Source organism: Coptis chinensis, chromosome 3, assembly GCF_015680905.1.
Source record: "Coptis chinensis isolate HL-2020 chromosome 3, ASM1568090v1, whole genome shotgun sequence".
In the NCBI taxonomy this organism is placed as follows: Eukaryota; Viridiplantae; Streptophyta; class Magnoliopsida; order Ranunculales; family Ranunculaceae; genus Coptis; species Coptis chinensis.
The window spans coordinates 80512695-80529295 of NC_141458.1; positions in this window are offsets into that span (position 1 = coordinate 80512695).

The window sequence follows — 16601 nt, forward strand, 5'->3', positions numbered from 1 at the left end:
CTATACAACACAGGTCGTCAAACAGCAAATCAAAAGCAACAATAGCAATCACATGCATGCTTCAAGCCAATTTCAATAAGTAGTTTAAATATTTCTACTTAAGTACAAGTTCGGTTAGATATTAGGGCCCCCAGGTTATCCCATGTAAACGACCTCAATACCCCCCATCATAAAAAAATATAGAGTATCAGTATAAAAAAAAACAAAGAAATGTTTAAATATTGTTCAAAGAGCCCTCAACCCAAGATCAAACATAAAATGTTCAAGATCACAAGACACGAAAAACTTGCGCTACGTTCAAAGGATCCGATCCACGGTCCTCTGCAGCAATAGAACTGCTAGCAGGATCAACAACCATTTCAGACACATCCAAGACAACAACAACAACAGGAGGAACAACTGGAGGAACGGCTAGAGCAGCACCTAGATCGGTTGGTAGGTCAGATCATCTACTAGCATCTACACCAGTATCTTCAGTAGACATTGTTGTAGCCCCACGTTCAACTCACATCTTTAGGAGCTCATACTTACGATCTAGCTCCAGATAATCATCTACTAAAACGTAAGTATCACCACCCTCCACCAAATCAACCAGGTTGTTATATTCAGTTTCAGCTCGTTCAGCAATGGCCCGTGCTTTCTTGCACTCGGCGACCCACTGCTGAACCTCTAGCTTTGCAGAGTCAAGAGAGGGTTGCAACAGAGCCACTTTCCCACCCAGCTCTTGCACCTGAGTCCTCAGCCCTACGATCTCAGCCCTCTCCACCTGTTGCTCGGCCACCAACTTGCTATAAGCCTTCTTGCTGGCATCCAACTCTTTCTTGTACAAATCGGAGATAGATGCCATATCCCTCAACTTCCTTTACATGGCCAAAACCTGACAAATAACAAATTAAGATTAGATCAGATCTATATTGACAAAACCCAAAGAAAACAAGCTCAGAATGGATATACTCACATAGCACAGCGACCAATCCATCTCCTTCAGGTTCACCTCAAGACTCTTACCATCCAGCTTACGCCTATGCCCATCAAGAACAATGCTCTCCATCAACTCTCCAGCAACCAACGTGGACTTGAAACTGTAGTCCCCATTCTTCACAAACTTCCTCAAACAGCTAACAGGGTCCTCATACATAACGAACTTGTCCATAATGTCATCTTCACTCTTGTCACTTGGGGCTACACTCCCTAACCCCTTGCACTACTAAGCAGGAGGCTCACCATCACTAACCGTCTTCTTACCATAGGCCTCAGCTTCCCCAGCGTCAACGACCAAATTAATTAGATTCATTTTCTTCAAAGGTACCCGACCTGAAGAAGTATGACCTTCCACAATACTAGGTCGTTCCTCCAACTCAGTTCGGGACCTCTTAGCCCCCTCTGACTCAACCACTTTTGATCGCCTCTTCAAGATAGGCCTCCGGAATGAAGTGGGAGCATAGCCCTCTCCACCATCACTTCCACCAGTAGCAACAGAACCTGCATCTCCAGAGGAGAAGCAGTTGGATGCAGAACGATCTGTATCACCAGAGGAGAAGCGGTTGGATGTAGAGCGTCCTCCATCCCCCAGCTCAGAACGTTGGGATGCCAAACAATTCACATTACCCACCTCAGAGGATCTGGATGCAGAACGGTTTTCAGCAGCTCCTCCAGCCATCCTAACTACCCTAGAGCGGATATCACCAGCCCCTCCAACCCTTTTCACTCGAGAGACAGGTGCTTTCTTTTGGCTCTCCCTCTCTATTATAGAATCCTAGCTAGAATCAGAGAAAACAACGACAGCTTTGCGAGCCCTCTTCTTTTGCTCCAATTTCTTACGGTTAATCTTCTCTCCTCCACGCCTCTTAAAGTAATAAGCAACCTCCCCCAACAAAGCTTATTTCTCCTCCAACCTCAAACAAGCAAACCTTTCTATAACACCGTTCTTGGTACGAACATGAATAGAAACCTCTGCAAGAACAAAACAAATAAGTCGGAACGTCCAAATCATAATATACCATACACACACTACGACTTAAAACCAACGACCTACCAGCAAATTGTACAACACGACTTGCTAACTCCAAACGAGGAGGGCAATATCTACCCACAACCAAAAATGGCCTATGACTCCATTCCTCTTTACTCACCCCAGAGATAACATGAGATTTCCCCTTACCGACCTGAAAACTGAAATTCATAGCACCCACTTCCTCACAACAAAGTGCTCCAACACATCTGTTAAACAGATGTTATAACCCCTATCATTCAACAGATCCAACACATGGAAGATCCTCCAACTATTCCCTACAAACTGACAAAGGGCTTTCCCCAAATAATTCAGCACCTCCACAGTAAGACAGGATAGAGGCAACCTTATCCTAGCCTTTAATTGTCCATAGCAAACAACTACTCCTCCACCCCAAGGAACGTAGTCACTATGAAACAAATTCCTCTCCCCCCTCAGGTTGTACATGGCCAGGTCGGCCTCCACCCAACCAAACTCCTCCCTCAAAGAAGCATAACAATCTTCCGACTTAGGCCTCCTCACATCCTTAGTCCTCATCTCCAAAGATAAAGACGACAAAGCCTCTGCACCACTACGAGACCTAACTTCAACATCTTCCTCTTCATCACTTACTATTCTTTCTCTCCATTCATCAACTTCAACCTCACCACTCAAACTATCACTAGTCATATACATTGTAAAATCGAAGAAAGAGTAAAAGATCAAGTTTTTAAGTTGTCAAACACGAACCTGATAGCAAGGGAAAAGGAACTTTCTTTCTTTCTTTCTTTTCTTTCTTTCTTTCGCTCTGTTTTTCTTTTTCCTTTGCTTGAAAAATGAATAGACAAAAACACTTTACAAGTCAAAACCCTTCAGCTGCCAAAACCTCGAGACTACAAAAACGTTTCATGTTCCCAAACACCTAAACCATTACTCGCCTACAAAAAGCCATAATTTCGGGCCTACGAATCCAGCCCAACAGTTCCCGCACATTTTCCAAAACCTAAATTCTAAACAAACAGCTGTCAGACACGTGCTTTCAAACTTTACTTTTTAACCGTTCTTTTTCCATGCGACAGCTGTCCAAAGAATGGATAAAAAATAAAGGGGGATGTGTAAGTACCCTCCGTTCCACACTATAGTGCACGTGTCCACATACCAAGTGGTCCACCTTCAGCTCATCCCACATCATTAGACCTTACTCCACGACCCAACACCCAGGTCGTCCAACATCATCAATTACAACCATTTATGAAAGCAGACCAACTAGCATAATCTTAGAGCTCAATCAACGCCATAATCATGGAGACATTAACTTTGTAACAGTAGAGTAATGACAAATCATCAAGATAGCACACAAGGTGGATCTACACTTCATAACGGCCTGGAGCAAATAAGGAAAGTCAGCTCAAACATCTATAAGTAGAGAGAGAGATGAACTACATAAGGCTTGATTCAAATTTACCCCAAGAAACTTGATACGTAGGCAACTTTTATCCCGAGAAGAGTGCAGTCATTCCCTAACAACCAAAACCTTGGGTCGTTCACCTCCAGAACACCAAACCTCTACACTAGTCTTGAGAGGGAGTTTGTGTTATCTGCTCGTTAGAAAGCAGTCATTGGATGCTTGTAGTCATAACACGCAAAAGATTTTCTACTTGCTATTCTGATGGAGGGACTTGGATAGCATATGTCATCGGTGGAGTATCGTTCTATTCTCCGATATCGTCTTATGATTCCTTTGTACTCTGATGGTGGTCTATGCCCTGTTTACAAAAAGAGTAGACTAGATGCTTTCGGGGACCATGCAGCACATTGTAGACATTTTCCAGGTTTCAAATACCGACATGATCATGTTAGAGATATTTTATGTGATGCATTTTGGAGGGCTAGGGTATAAGTGAAGGAGGCTCTCGTGAATTTTCTCACAGATCCGAATGAGGGAATATCTACACTTTAGCCTGCAGATGTATTGATATACAGTTGGTCTGAGGGGAGACATGCATGTGTTGATGTAACTAGACCCTCTCCATTGGTAGGGCTTGGGAATGGAGTCTTTGAGGTGGGAAAAGTAGCTAAGAGAGCAGTGACAGGGAAGATGGAGAAGCATAAGGAAGCTTGCATGGCTAACTAGTATTATTTCATTTCGTTTAGTTTCGATACTTTTGGTTTCTTGGAACAACAGTCTGTTGAGCTTCTCAAGAGACTTCAGAAAGTTATGGACAGTAACATTATGACAGCTAGTTCTAACGAGTTTGTTTTTAGAAGAATATGATTTGTTATTCAGAAAAGACTTGTGGCGCAGCTTGTTGCACGCTTGTCCTAATTATTTGTAAAATTTCTTATCAGTATCAATAAAATTTCCACTTAAAAAAAAAGTACAAATCGCGACCCGCGCCTTATCGTGCCTATTTCATAGCGCGCCCGCGGTGAAACTGATACTGATCAGGTTGATTTTTGGTGAAGACTATCCAATTCAGTTCACGGACCTAGGACAATACTCGTATCGTGTTCTAGTGGCATAAGAACGTGCTTTAAGGCTGTTAAAGATGCTATTTATAAGCGTAGCACGAGCATTTCAAGTTTCAACTCCTAACACTCCAGTCTCTGTATATTACCATGTTGTATATTATTGTTTGCATGTTTAGCATATATATACGTATCAGTGAACGTTGTTGCATGCTTAGCATCTAGGTATATATGAGTGTACTGTTTTGTTCAATAATTTGATTTTGTTATGAAAAAAGAAAACATTCCAACAAGGGTTAAAATCTGAGTTGGGTACGTTATTTCTAAACCGTTCATGGTGAAGCTACTCTTTATACGACATTCACAATCTCACTGAGTATTGACAAAATCAAATTATTATGCAAAACACATGTCGTTTAGAGAAGTATATTTTTCTGTATATACTACGTTGCATGTTTAGGTTTTACGTATGTAATATGTCTTTACCTATCAGTATATATATATACATCTACGTAGAATATCTCCGCCTGCTAACATATATAACTACGTATGAGTGAAACCGGTTGCATGTTTAGGATATATATATACTATTAGTATAATACATTACTCGGTATGTAATACATCACATATGTAGTAAGATGTTTATATCCCATGCTTAGATTCTGTATGCAAAATTAATAACTAAAAAAAATCCTTATTCTGCATAATTCGTAAATAACTTTTAAAAAAAAAAAATAAAAAATAAAAATCCATAAGTCATAAACATATTCCAATGGTGTCTAGGAAACTTGAAAGATTGAGGCTTTCTAATTAAGGACCGTGCTTGCACGGAAAACCTCCCTCATATCTCTCATGTGACCTAGCTGTTGGTTTATGCACACGTAGTCCTCGCTTCACTGCTACATTAGCAGTAGCATAGGCCTATGTTGTTCACTTCTAATTCTTACATAAATGATAAAATTCATGTAAAAATAAGTTCTTTTTGTGCCTTAGATTTAATTTTATGCTTGCATGAGGTTAAGGTATGGTAATAATAAAGAATTTGAATATACTTATCGTAGGCGAAAATACGATAAGCATTTGCGTAAATTCTCACCTCAACAAAGTTTTTCATCTGTTAATAGTAATCATCAAAATTCTTTGTCGCCATTAACTCCATTCGTTATGGCCAACGACCCTCCACTAGCTGAGAAGACCCTTTCGGACTTCTATACTGCTTTACAGGAGGGACATTCTTCCTGTATCAAACTTGAGGAGATTGCAGGCGATTTTTGAATCCCGCCCAACGTATTCAGATTGTTACCTATTTATCATGGTTTAGACCATGAGAAACCGTACAATCACCTTCGTAGGATTCAGCAAGTCACCACCACATTCCAACATTATCCATCTCCAATGAATAAGTCTTACTAAGGTTGTTTTCTTTCACCTTAGCTGATAAAGCTTCAGTTTGGCTAGCAAGTCAACCGCCACAATCCATAGACACATGGAACAAACTTGTGCAATCTTTAATGGTCAAATTCTACACTCAGAAGAAAACTACTGAAATGCTTCAAAAAATCCAATTCTTTCACCAACATCCTCATAAATCGTTTACCGAAGCATGGAGTCGCTTTACCGATCTTCTTTTAATTGGAATGTCCCCATTATCAACTTGACACCGCTGTCCTCGTCCGTTCATTCTTTAATGGCCTTTCCAATCATCAAAAAGAAACACTTGATATTATGAACGACGGTTGTTTCATGGACAAAGGGGCTACTGAGGCATACAATTTTCTTGAAAAACAAGCTTCGAGAGGTACCCATTGGGGTAACACTGATACTTCAAGATCATCTCAAGATACTAATCCTAAAGTTACATCTATGTTTGAGGTAAAACCTGATCAAGAATTAAAAACTCTGATTGAGTCCCTAACCAAGAAGGTCGATGCTCTTACAGTTCAAGTAAACGATCAAAAACCTAAACAGGTCATGAACATTAACACTTCCCCATGTTTTCTTTGCCTAAGTCCTAACCATCCTGATGCATATTATCCCTTGTTATATGCCTCCACTACCCAAACATCTGAAGAAGTGTGTGCATTCAACATCCCTAATGCACCATGGAGACAACATCCTAATCTCGCTTGGCGACTAAATACATAGCAGATGGCTCCTCCAGGTTTCACCAATCCACCTGTTCGACCATCCATCAATTATATTCCATACTGTCAAGGGAATAATTTGCAGTACCAACAAAGTCAAAATCCTGTTCTAAGCAATTCAAATTCTACCTACCAAAACAACCGCAGCCTTGTTCCCGTGAATCAAAATTATGGATATCATCTTCAACCCACCAACAATAACAGTGAACTAGTTCATGTTGCTCCTCCGACACAACCTTCTGCTAATAAGACGACTGAGACTTTCTTGGCATACATGAGTCAACAGTCTCAAATCCTGACGTCTATCCAGCAATCTCTTCAACTTTTAGCTCAGGATAAGAGTCAAAAGGGTGTGTTTCCTGGACAAGCAGTTCCAAACCCTAAGCCAGCAAACACTGCCTTTGAACTCAACAATGCACCAAGTACAAGTAATCCAAACCAAGGTGAGGTGAATGCAGTTACTACTCTTCGTTCTAACAAAATCATAGATAATCAAATACGTATGCCAGATGATCACCTAAATACAACTACACCTCCCAATGTACCTGTTTCTGATGTTGAACCTACACGGGAAGCAACACTTCCAACTAAGTCATCATCCACCACACCGGAAACGAGCAAGCTGATCTATATGCCAAATTCCAACCAAAGGCACCATTTCCTGCACGGTTGGCAAAGAACAAACCTAATGAAAATTTTGACCAAAATTCGAGAAACTTTCAAGAATTTGACTATAAACCTTCCATTTCTCAATGCTCTCAAACAATTTCCTAGACATGTTAAGTTTCTTAAGGATATGTGCACTACTAAAAGACGAACACAAGTTCCTCAACAAACATTCATCACCGAACAATTCCCTTCCATGACGGAGTTCCATGGTATAATAAAGTACAAGGACCCAAGACGACCCACCGTTCCTTGCACGTTGGGAGACAAGTACACAGCTACTGCACTTTTAAACCTAGGAGCAAGTGTTAATTTACTCCCTACTATCTATTCAAACAGTTAGGTCTTCATGAGCTAAAACCTACAACCATGACCTTGTAGTTAGCTGATAGCTCTATCAAACATCCCAAAGGAATTATTGAAAATGTCCTTGTCAAGGTCTAGGATTTTTACTATTCCATTGATTTTGTCATTCTGGACACAGAAGTTGCATACGACTCCATTCCTATCATCCTAGGGTGTCCATTTCTTGCAACTGCAAATGCCCTCATCAACTGTCGTGATGGTTCCATGACCATGTCCTTTGGAAATCTCACTGTGGAAATAAATTTTTTCAAACTGATGCCACAAACTATGGATGATGAGATCAACATGATCACCAGTTCGGTTGATGTCTTAACTCCAACGTTTGTACCCATTCTTCTTACAGGAGGACAACAAGGATCACAATTTCTTTGCCGACTTCAGTATCGAGGATATTGAAGATTTCCTTAAGGATGCACATACTTCTGTAAATAAATATTATCATGTACATCCAGACAAACTGGATGATAAGCACTTTGAATTCTTGAGAGCCTATGATGAGTTACCACTTGTAGAAACCCAACCACCTTCTATCACAATGATTTCCCATCCTCCACCCTTTCAACAGAACCTTGAGTTTGCACTCGACTTTCTCACCTCTCCCATTCTTCACGAGTTCTTAAATCCTTCTGATGAGAATGTCATACCCATGAACGAACCACTGGAGCGTTTCTTTTCAAACACGAAACAGTAGAGCTCTACTCATTCAAAAAATTTAGTGCTAAACCCACTTTTTCATTCCTTCTGAAATATCTACATCCTAAGTGTGCTTTATGAGCATCATTTTTCTCATTGTCATCTACTCGAATACAGTTCCATTTGAGAAAAACAAAAGTGCGCGCTCGTTTAGGTTATCCGTCTACTAAATCTCGGTGTAACGAATCTTAGTGTCTGAATCTGTTTGGGGGGTGAACACCGTGTTAGTTAGACATACCCACAACTTTTTTGATTGTTGATATATGAAAAGCTGTGTGTTGATTTTAAAGAACCCCGCCCATTTAATTAAGTCTTGAGAATCTGACTTTAAACGACTCATCTTTTTCTTTCAGTGTACTCCATTCCATTCTTATATAAAGGGAGTGCACCATTTTAGTACCCGGGCCTCCTTTCTTTACTTCTCTAAATATTATCTTGGAGTGAGTGGTTGCAAGCGCCGGAACCTTAGTCCACAACAACTCTATGTCTTCTGATAATCGAGCAAACATTTTTTCTGGTACTTGATGAGTACCCAAAATTTACCCTCCTTCCTTCTCTACCATTTTCTACTATCTTCCTTCCGACATTCAGCTATTCATTTGGTATAAGTCTCACCCATCGCGGATAGATAATGGTCATAGTTCTTTTGCTCGTTAACATAGTGAGCGAAGGATGGGAAGGTGTATGTGTTGTCAAACGCCTGTTTGCACCGATTTTCAACCGCTAATAGATGTTTGCCAGTACAAGGTGTACACTTACCTCACACCAGCGGAGCAGGATCAACTTCACCGCCACAACGTTTCTCCCATGGGATGGGAATAGTCTTGAGGATCTGACTCTAAATGACTCAACATGTATATACTCGTGTCTTTTACAATTCACCTTTACATTATTGTTGCACACAAAAAGATTTTGTGTGGTCCATCATATGTTACCTACTAAGAACACGGGCAATGAATTTCACCCAAACCAACCCCTAGAGGTACACAATCTCCATTCTTCTAGTGGCACTTTGAGGATAAGCCCTATGTAATAATGTCCATTGCGCCCCTCGCAAGGTCCAGGACGGTATTGTCCTGAGTAGTAAATCCCCCAAAACATAATGGTGAAGCCACAGTCTGGCTGGGTTGGGTTCTCGATTAGCCGACGCGAAAGTTGTCTAGGATCATCTCGATTGAAAAAGAGTTCAATAGCTATAACAGTGATGGTAACACGTTAATCTTCCTTTGCCAAAAAATAAATAAAAAATTAAAATAATAATAATAATAATAATAATTATGACCAACGTCCATCAACTAATGGATGTCTAATAACGGTCATAACAGTCGTCAGCTAATGTTAATCTGCTAACGGTAAATTGCAAACAGTCTGATAACGGTAATCCTAACGATCGAATTCAACAGACTGCTCCAACGGCTCTGTCCAACAGACAGGTCCAACATCCATATCCCAACAACACTCTTCTCCCCCTATAAATTTGGGCTATTCATTTCCCCATTCCCTCACCTCATCTTCTCCCCTCCTAATCTCATATTCTCATCTTATTTCGGTTTCATGGATCAACTAGAGAAGTTGTATAAGCAGGACATTGACAATACAATTATGGTCTTCTAGTTGACACTTTTTTATCGTTGTCATGTTGTTGATGTGGCATGTAGTTATAACAAATATCTAGATCTATGTAACTTTCGTTGGTTTTGCTTGTATTTTAAGTGTGGTATGTTTAATAAATTCTCCTAAATTATACGTGTTACGTATTAATTTGAGAAATTATCTATGTTTAAATTTGTGTGTATTACTTGTATTTTTGCCTTATCATAAAAAAATAATAATAATAAAATCAAATAAAATAAAAAAAATCAAATCAGAAACCCATTAAAAAATCAAACAAATCAAAACTCACAAAAGCAAAGAAAAATGAACTTATTCTGCTCAAATACAGTCGCGCGAGCTACTCTGTAAGCTCCGAACAACTTCTACTATTGAGGTTTGCGCCATCAATTCAGAATATAGGTGTTGGTCTAACTACATTGTGAAGCCTTCTTCCATATGTTCTCCCTCATTACACAGCCTCGATCTTTGTCTAGGGAATCTGACATTAAAAGAAAAATTAACTTTTCACATACATACCACAAAAGAGTGTTCAGACAAAAGCACATGTCTCATTTGGTGTGCTATCCCTTTCCTATATATTATGTGATATTTGATTGTATATATTTGTTTGTTTTCTTTGATTGATGTGATATTTTCAACTTCCTTTTGGCATGTTGTATATTGCGCTTGACTCACTTTTTGCCGCAGTGTTAGCTAAATTTTTACTCAAGCTTCTCAGGTATTTTCTTTCTTCGTCTCTTGACACTTTAAGGACAAAGAATCCTTATGTTTGGGGGTGATTAGAACCTTTCGCAAAAATTTAGCATATTTAGATTGTTTATAGTTTTATTTTCTTGTCTTTTCAATGTATTTAGTGACAAAGTCTTGTTTTCTTTTATGTGATAAAAAAATTGTCTAGAAATCCCACCTTAACACTAGGATGAGAAATTGTTCTTAGAAATTTATGTTAATACGTATACAATAGTTTTTACACCTTTTCATGAGCATTCATGCACTGAGAATCTTTGAATGTACATAGTAATAAGTTTCTAGAACCCACGGTTAGTTTACTTAAATTATCAATCCTGTTAGAATCTAACCAAAATGCCTCGATATGTGTGAATTATGAGTAATGGCACAGAGGAGTAGTTTTTTCGAGTGGAGAAAATCTCGTGTCTAGCTACTTACTTGATCACCATCCGAATCTTAGGCGAGAATTTAAGCCTTCTAATTCTTTGGATCGACATAGCCAAAAATTCATACATGTATATTTTACCGCTAGTCACCTCACTAAACCTTTCATCAAACCTTTCACTTTCACCAAAAATTCCTTACCCATCTATTAACCCCTAATAAAATAAACCTACCTAAATGATAAGTATGAGAAATAGGATGAAAGGTGGAAAAATAAAGAGAAAGACTTGTCCAAAATCAAAATAGGTTACTTACTTCAAAAAGAAAAAGAAAAAGAAAAAGAAAAGAAAAATAGAATTATGTTTCCCAAAATTAAAAAAAAAAAAAAAAAAAAAAAAAAATCAAAACTCCCCAAAATCACAATGAAAGGAGTCCAAAAGTTTAAAAGTGTAATGTATGGAAACTTATGTTAGAAGCAGGAAAATAAAACAATGATTTCTCTAGTATAAATATCTAGAAAACCTTATTCTCTCATACTTATCATTTTTTATTTTCCATTCCCATTTTCTTCTACACCACCACCTAAGCCCCATAATACCTAATAAATACCTCTAGCTTAATTAGGAGTAGGATGGTGTGATAATAAGTAGTAGACGTGATTGATCGACCTCGGCTCCTTTGACTGTCATTGAGATGTGAGGAAAAGTGTGCCACTGCACACTGGAGTTAGCGAAACCTGAGTGGAAAAATTATGAGCGAATTTACATTTTGACACATACCTATGAGAACCTATTTAGGGACGCTCTCCAAAGGATCCAGAAACGGCCCTGCTTTTACATTTCAATGCAAAGTTCACTATATGCATGTTCATATGTAGATATTTTAATTATTGTGTGTATATTAACTTGAGTTTCAAAGGAATTAATCTTCGTTCCCCGCTAGTGAGATGTATAGATATCTGAGATTAATTAAGGAACCACGCCTTTGTTACTGAGTCATTGTAGTATAAGTGAAGTTTGTGAGTATCGTCTCTGGAAAACTCTCACGAGGCTAAAACTCGTCCACTAGGGAATTTCTAGTAGTTTAAAGCCTTGTTGCATATGGTCAATGCAACCGCTCTCTGCGAAACGAGAATTAGCTTAGGACTACACATTTTTGGCCACTTATCTGTTTTAATATCTCTTCTTTGCTTGAGGATAAGCAAAGTGCTATTTAGGGGTGGTATGATAAGCACCCTCAACTGTAATATAAAACCTTGTAGAGACATAACATTTTGATTAATTATGTGTTTAATAATAATAAATTAATGATATTTTTGTGTTTTTACAGGATTAAGCAATCAACATGAAAATGATGATAAAAGCTAGTATTTAAGCATGGAATAGTGTGTCTACATGAAGTATTTCGATTTAGCCCACGTGAAGCTCAATGAAGCCCGACTAAAGCCCAGGGAATCGAACAGGATAGTTCCAAGTCCGAACAGGATCAAAGCGCCAGAAAAGCTCCAAAGTCCATATTTGCTGAACCTTGACTCCAATGGCAGAAAATGAACCATCAGAAAGATCAGTGCTGCGAGCTCTACACATAGGCAGGACTTTGTAAAAAGTCAACTTTTTAGACCCGCCACTAGTCGAATTATGAGGGACCCAGTATGCGGACCCACAAAAATTAGTGATCAAGCTCACACGTCAAAGCTTCTGCACGAGTTAAATTGCATGAAAGACTTTTGTGCATAACTTGGCACAAAAGTCTCATTTGGTTGGCACAGGTGGCAAAAGTTTCGATGCATTTTTGCAACAAAAGTAATAAGGTACAGAAAAGTCCATTATGACGGCACAAAAATTCAAATGAAATGGAAACTTTGGCACCAAGTCTTGATGGGAACAAAGTTTTTGCGTAAAACTTCGATTAGGTGGCACACAAAGAAATGGTTTAATCAAGAAAATCAAATGGACCATTAAATGATGCAGTGGAGCGTTGGGTATTTACGTGGATGCAAAGAAAAAAAAATGCTCCCATTGGCTATAAAAAGATGTCTTCAGTTTTGTAATATGTTTTCTATTTTAAGTTAATGAATTAAAATCATTTCTAAGTTAAGTATTGCATGTTAAGGAAACTAGTAAAATCTTATTTTCCTTGAATATATTTACATGTTTATCTCCTAATCAGTTGGTTTATCTCTACATCATTTTTAAGTAACGTAGTAAAGTCGGTTAAAAATCAAAAGTAAAATCCTGCTCACATAATTTCCTCTTAGAGAAATTTCCAGTTAGTTTTCAAATTGAGTTCTAGCCCGTAGGTTTGGGACGAAACCCTTGCTCGAAGTAAATTACAACGTGTGCGTAAGCGAGGTATTTGAACGGTTTTATTTAAGTGTGTGTAAGAAACCGGATCTTTACACATGCAAAAGTGTGATTATCGGGGGATTCAGTTCTTCAAAAACCAAGTCCAAACATTTTATAGAGACCAGGTTTCTAAGTTCACGAAATAACGGAATTTTGTGGCGGTGCTGAGTTAGAATCAGACTCCTCTCAAAAGTACCTCTAATCTCAGACATTTGAATCTCTAAAATCGGATGAATCATGTAAAACATACCTTGAAAATCATGTCTATTTGTGTTTCCTAGAACACGTTTCACCTAAGCCTGAGACCTTCGACTCTATTGGTCATTGTACTCCCAAAGTGAATGTGTTGGTATGTCCAACAACATACGAATCGATCTTTGTAAGGCCACCAAGTCTCTCGTAGATAAGTGACAAAATTGGAGTACTCAACCCTATAGTGTTTTTCCAAAGCAGCAAATCTACGGTTGAAGATGTCCTTAGTCCTAGATTTCACTATATTGTTCCATGAGAACTGGCCTTTCTCTACAAGTTTTGTGGTTGGAAACAAATCATGGCATTTCTGAAGGACACACGTAGCGATATGATATCTACAAAGATGCTTCTGTGCGTCAGGCAACACAATATCAGCGGCATGCATCAAGGCTAACTCCCTATTGGACATGATCACGGATGGCCTTTCGTCACCCAGCAAGCCGTTAAACTGACGCAAAGCCCACTCATAGTCTATCACTGTTTCAGACCGAAGCAACACTTGACAGACCATGAAAGACTTCTAGATTGAAGTCACCCCCACAAACTGTACAAAAGGCCACCGATACCTATTGGTTTTGAAGGTGGCGTCTATGATGATAATTTTTGGGAAAGTCTAAGCCAACTTAACACCCTCTGGATGGGCCCATAGCAACCCCGTTATCTCATCCGTATTTGTATCCTCTCTCACCTCCTCGAAATAATGGTTTTTTGCTAACATCTCATGCAATCTCTGCATTTGTGTGCGACCGTTCATATCCAACATCCTCACCTTGTGTCTATCATTATAAACTTGATATATGTTGGATAGGTTTTCAGGATACCTATTTCTGATGGACTTCAAAACTTCTTTAGGCTTAACTAAATTTTTAGTCATCTCTGACAAGTACTCGAATTGTGGAACGGTCAGTCGAGTAGCAAATGCATGTCCTTCAAGGGTCTTCACCAGTGGATGGTTGTGAACACCATTAACAACAACAATTTTCCAACTATCCACAATGCTGCGTTGGAAACAACATCTTAACTTAAATGGACATCCACATTTTGCAGTTCTTGTATTTATCTTATTATCCTTATATTAACCTACCTTTTTGTGTGAACGATATACACTCGAACTCTCACAACTTAAGTCCAGCCTTAGTACTCGGTTCCAGTTAGCATACTGTGACTTCCCAATTACCACAACCACATTACATAGTTTTCCCCGCCCCGCGCAGTTGCCCAACCAATTACCTCATTACGTGTATGAAATACCTAAAGATATGAAAGAAAACAACAATCAATACAATAATATAATTTCATTTAGAAAATAAAAACAAATAAAATCAATGCCTAATATGTACCTCATCTGTAGTAAATATTTATGTTGTATCCATTGAAAGCAGTTGAACATCATCCACGTCATTCGAGTTTCCAGGGTTCTCAGAACCCCGCAAAGGATAATGCATGAAGAACAATTGTTAATTGATGTATTATACAAATGGTTTTTTATACAATTTTATTATAATTGTAATTACGTACCCAAGTCGATTTGGTGAAATTTCATTTCATTTTAATAATTTTTTTCTCATTCGATGCGACTAGGTAGTTTGGGACTCACCCAATTCGATGTGGTCATATCATTTGGAACTGAAAGGTAATCGATGTATCTGGATCATTTAGGACTAATACCTATTGATGTGGCTAGGTCATTCGGGATGCCCAAATACGATGTGGCGGGGTCCTTTGGGACTCGGGTGTAACACAATCACAGAATCTAGCTAGGTTTACCTTATGTCTTCGACGATTTCTTGGCATCTCCATTGTCTGACTAATCATATCATCTTCGTCTTCACTTTCTATTGCAACTTCTTCACTTTCAACATTTTCTCTCATATGGTCATCTTCCATTCCTCTCTCTTCTTCATTTTCTCTCATTTGTTCATTAAATGGTTCATCTTCATGTTCTAAAAAGCTCATGTCTTCCATTTTATTATTTCAAAGTTTAGGACTTAGGGTATAGTTTAGGGATTGGGGATTAGGAATGTGGGAGAAGAGAATAGAAAGGCTAAACAAGTTGGCTTCAGGTTACCTCGATGTAGTTGGGGGGTGCCCAACACAAATTACGATGTTTAGGTCAATGGAAAATTTGTAATAATTTTTTTTTGGATCTGCCCAACACAAAATGGGAGGTGCCCATAGCGAGTACCTTGCTTAACACCTTTGAATGGGAGTAATTGGTCATTTCATGTGGTGCTAAATTAAAATCTCAAATCCATGCCTACTATTTTGAATTGTACGCACAATAAATGTAATTAATTAGCAAAAAAAAATGAAAAGACAAGAGAGAGAGTACGTTCTAATTTCTCTCCTGGACTCCTTTTCTCTCTTCCACTTTAATATCTTCTTACTGGTATATATTATATCTGTGGAAAAAACCCTGTTATTCTGGCTTTGTTTTTTTTTTCTCTCTCTCTCAAATCTCCCTCAGATTCTCTTACACATTGTTCTTCACTTACAAAGACGACATCCCATACCCACTTTATTGTGTTGTATGTTGAAAACATCAAGGTTTCTAATCGGTGGGTATCAACAAGGTTTGCAAATTCTTCTTTCATTGTTTTGATTATTGGAACAAATGATACTATTCTTTCACTTTTTGGTTTTCTATTGTTTCACAACTTAATCATCCTATAATATATTTTTTAAAATTATTAACTAATTTCTTCTTTCGATTATTGTTATTCTTTTGATCGATCTTTTGTAACTCTGATTTGATAACTTTTCATTTCCACTATTTCTGTTGCAGGAATTCACCATGAAAGAGACTAATTCCAACTATAGCACGTGAGTTCACTTTGAATTCTAATATGTATTACTCGTGGTTGTAAAACATTGTTACGATTGGCTGTTATCTTTATATTTTCCTTCTTAAAACTTGACACTATTCAAACCAGTCCGACCCTCAGGAGA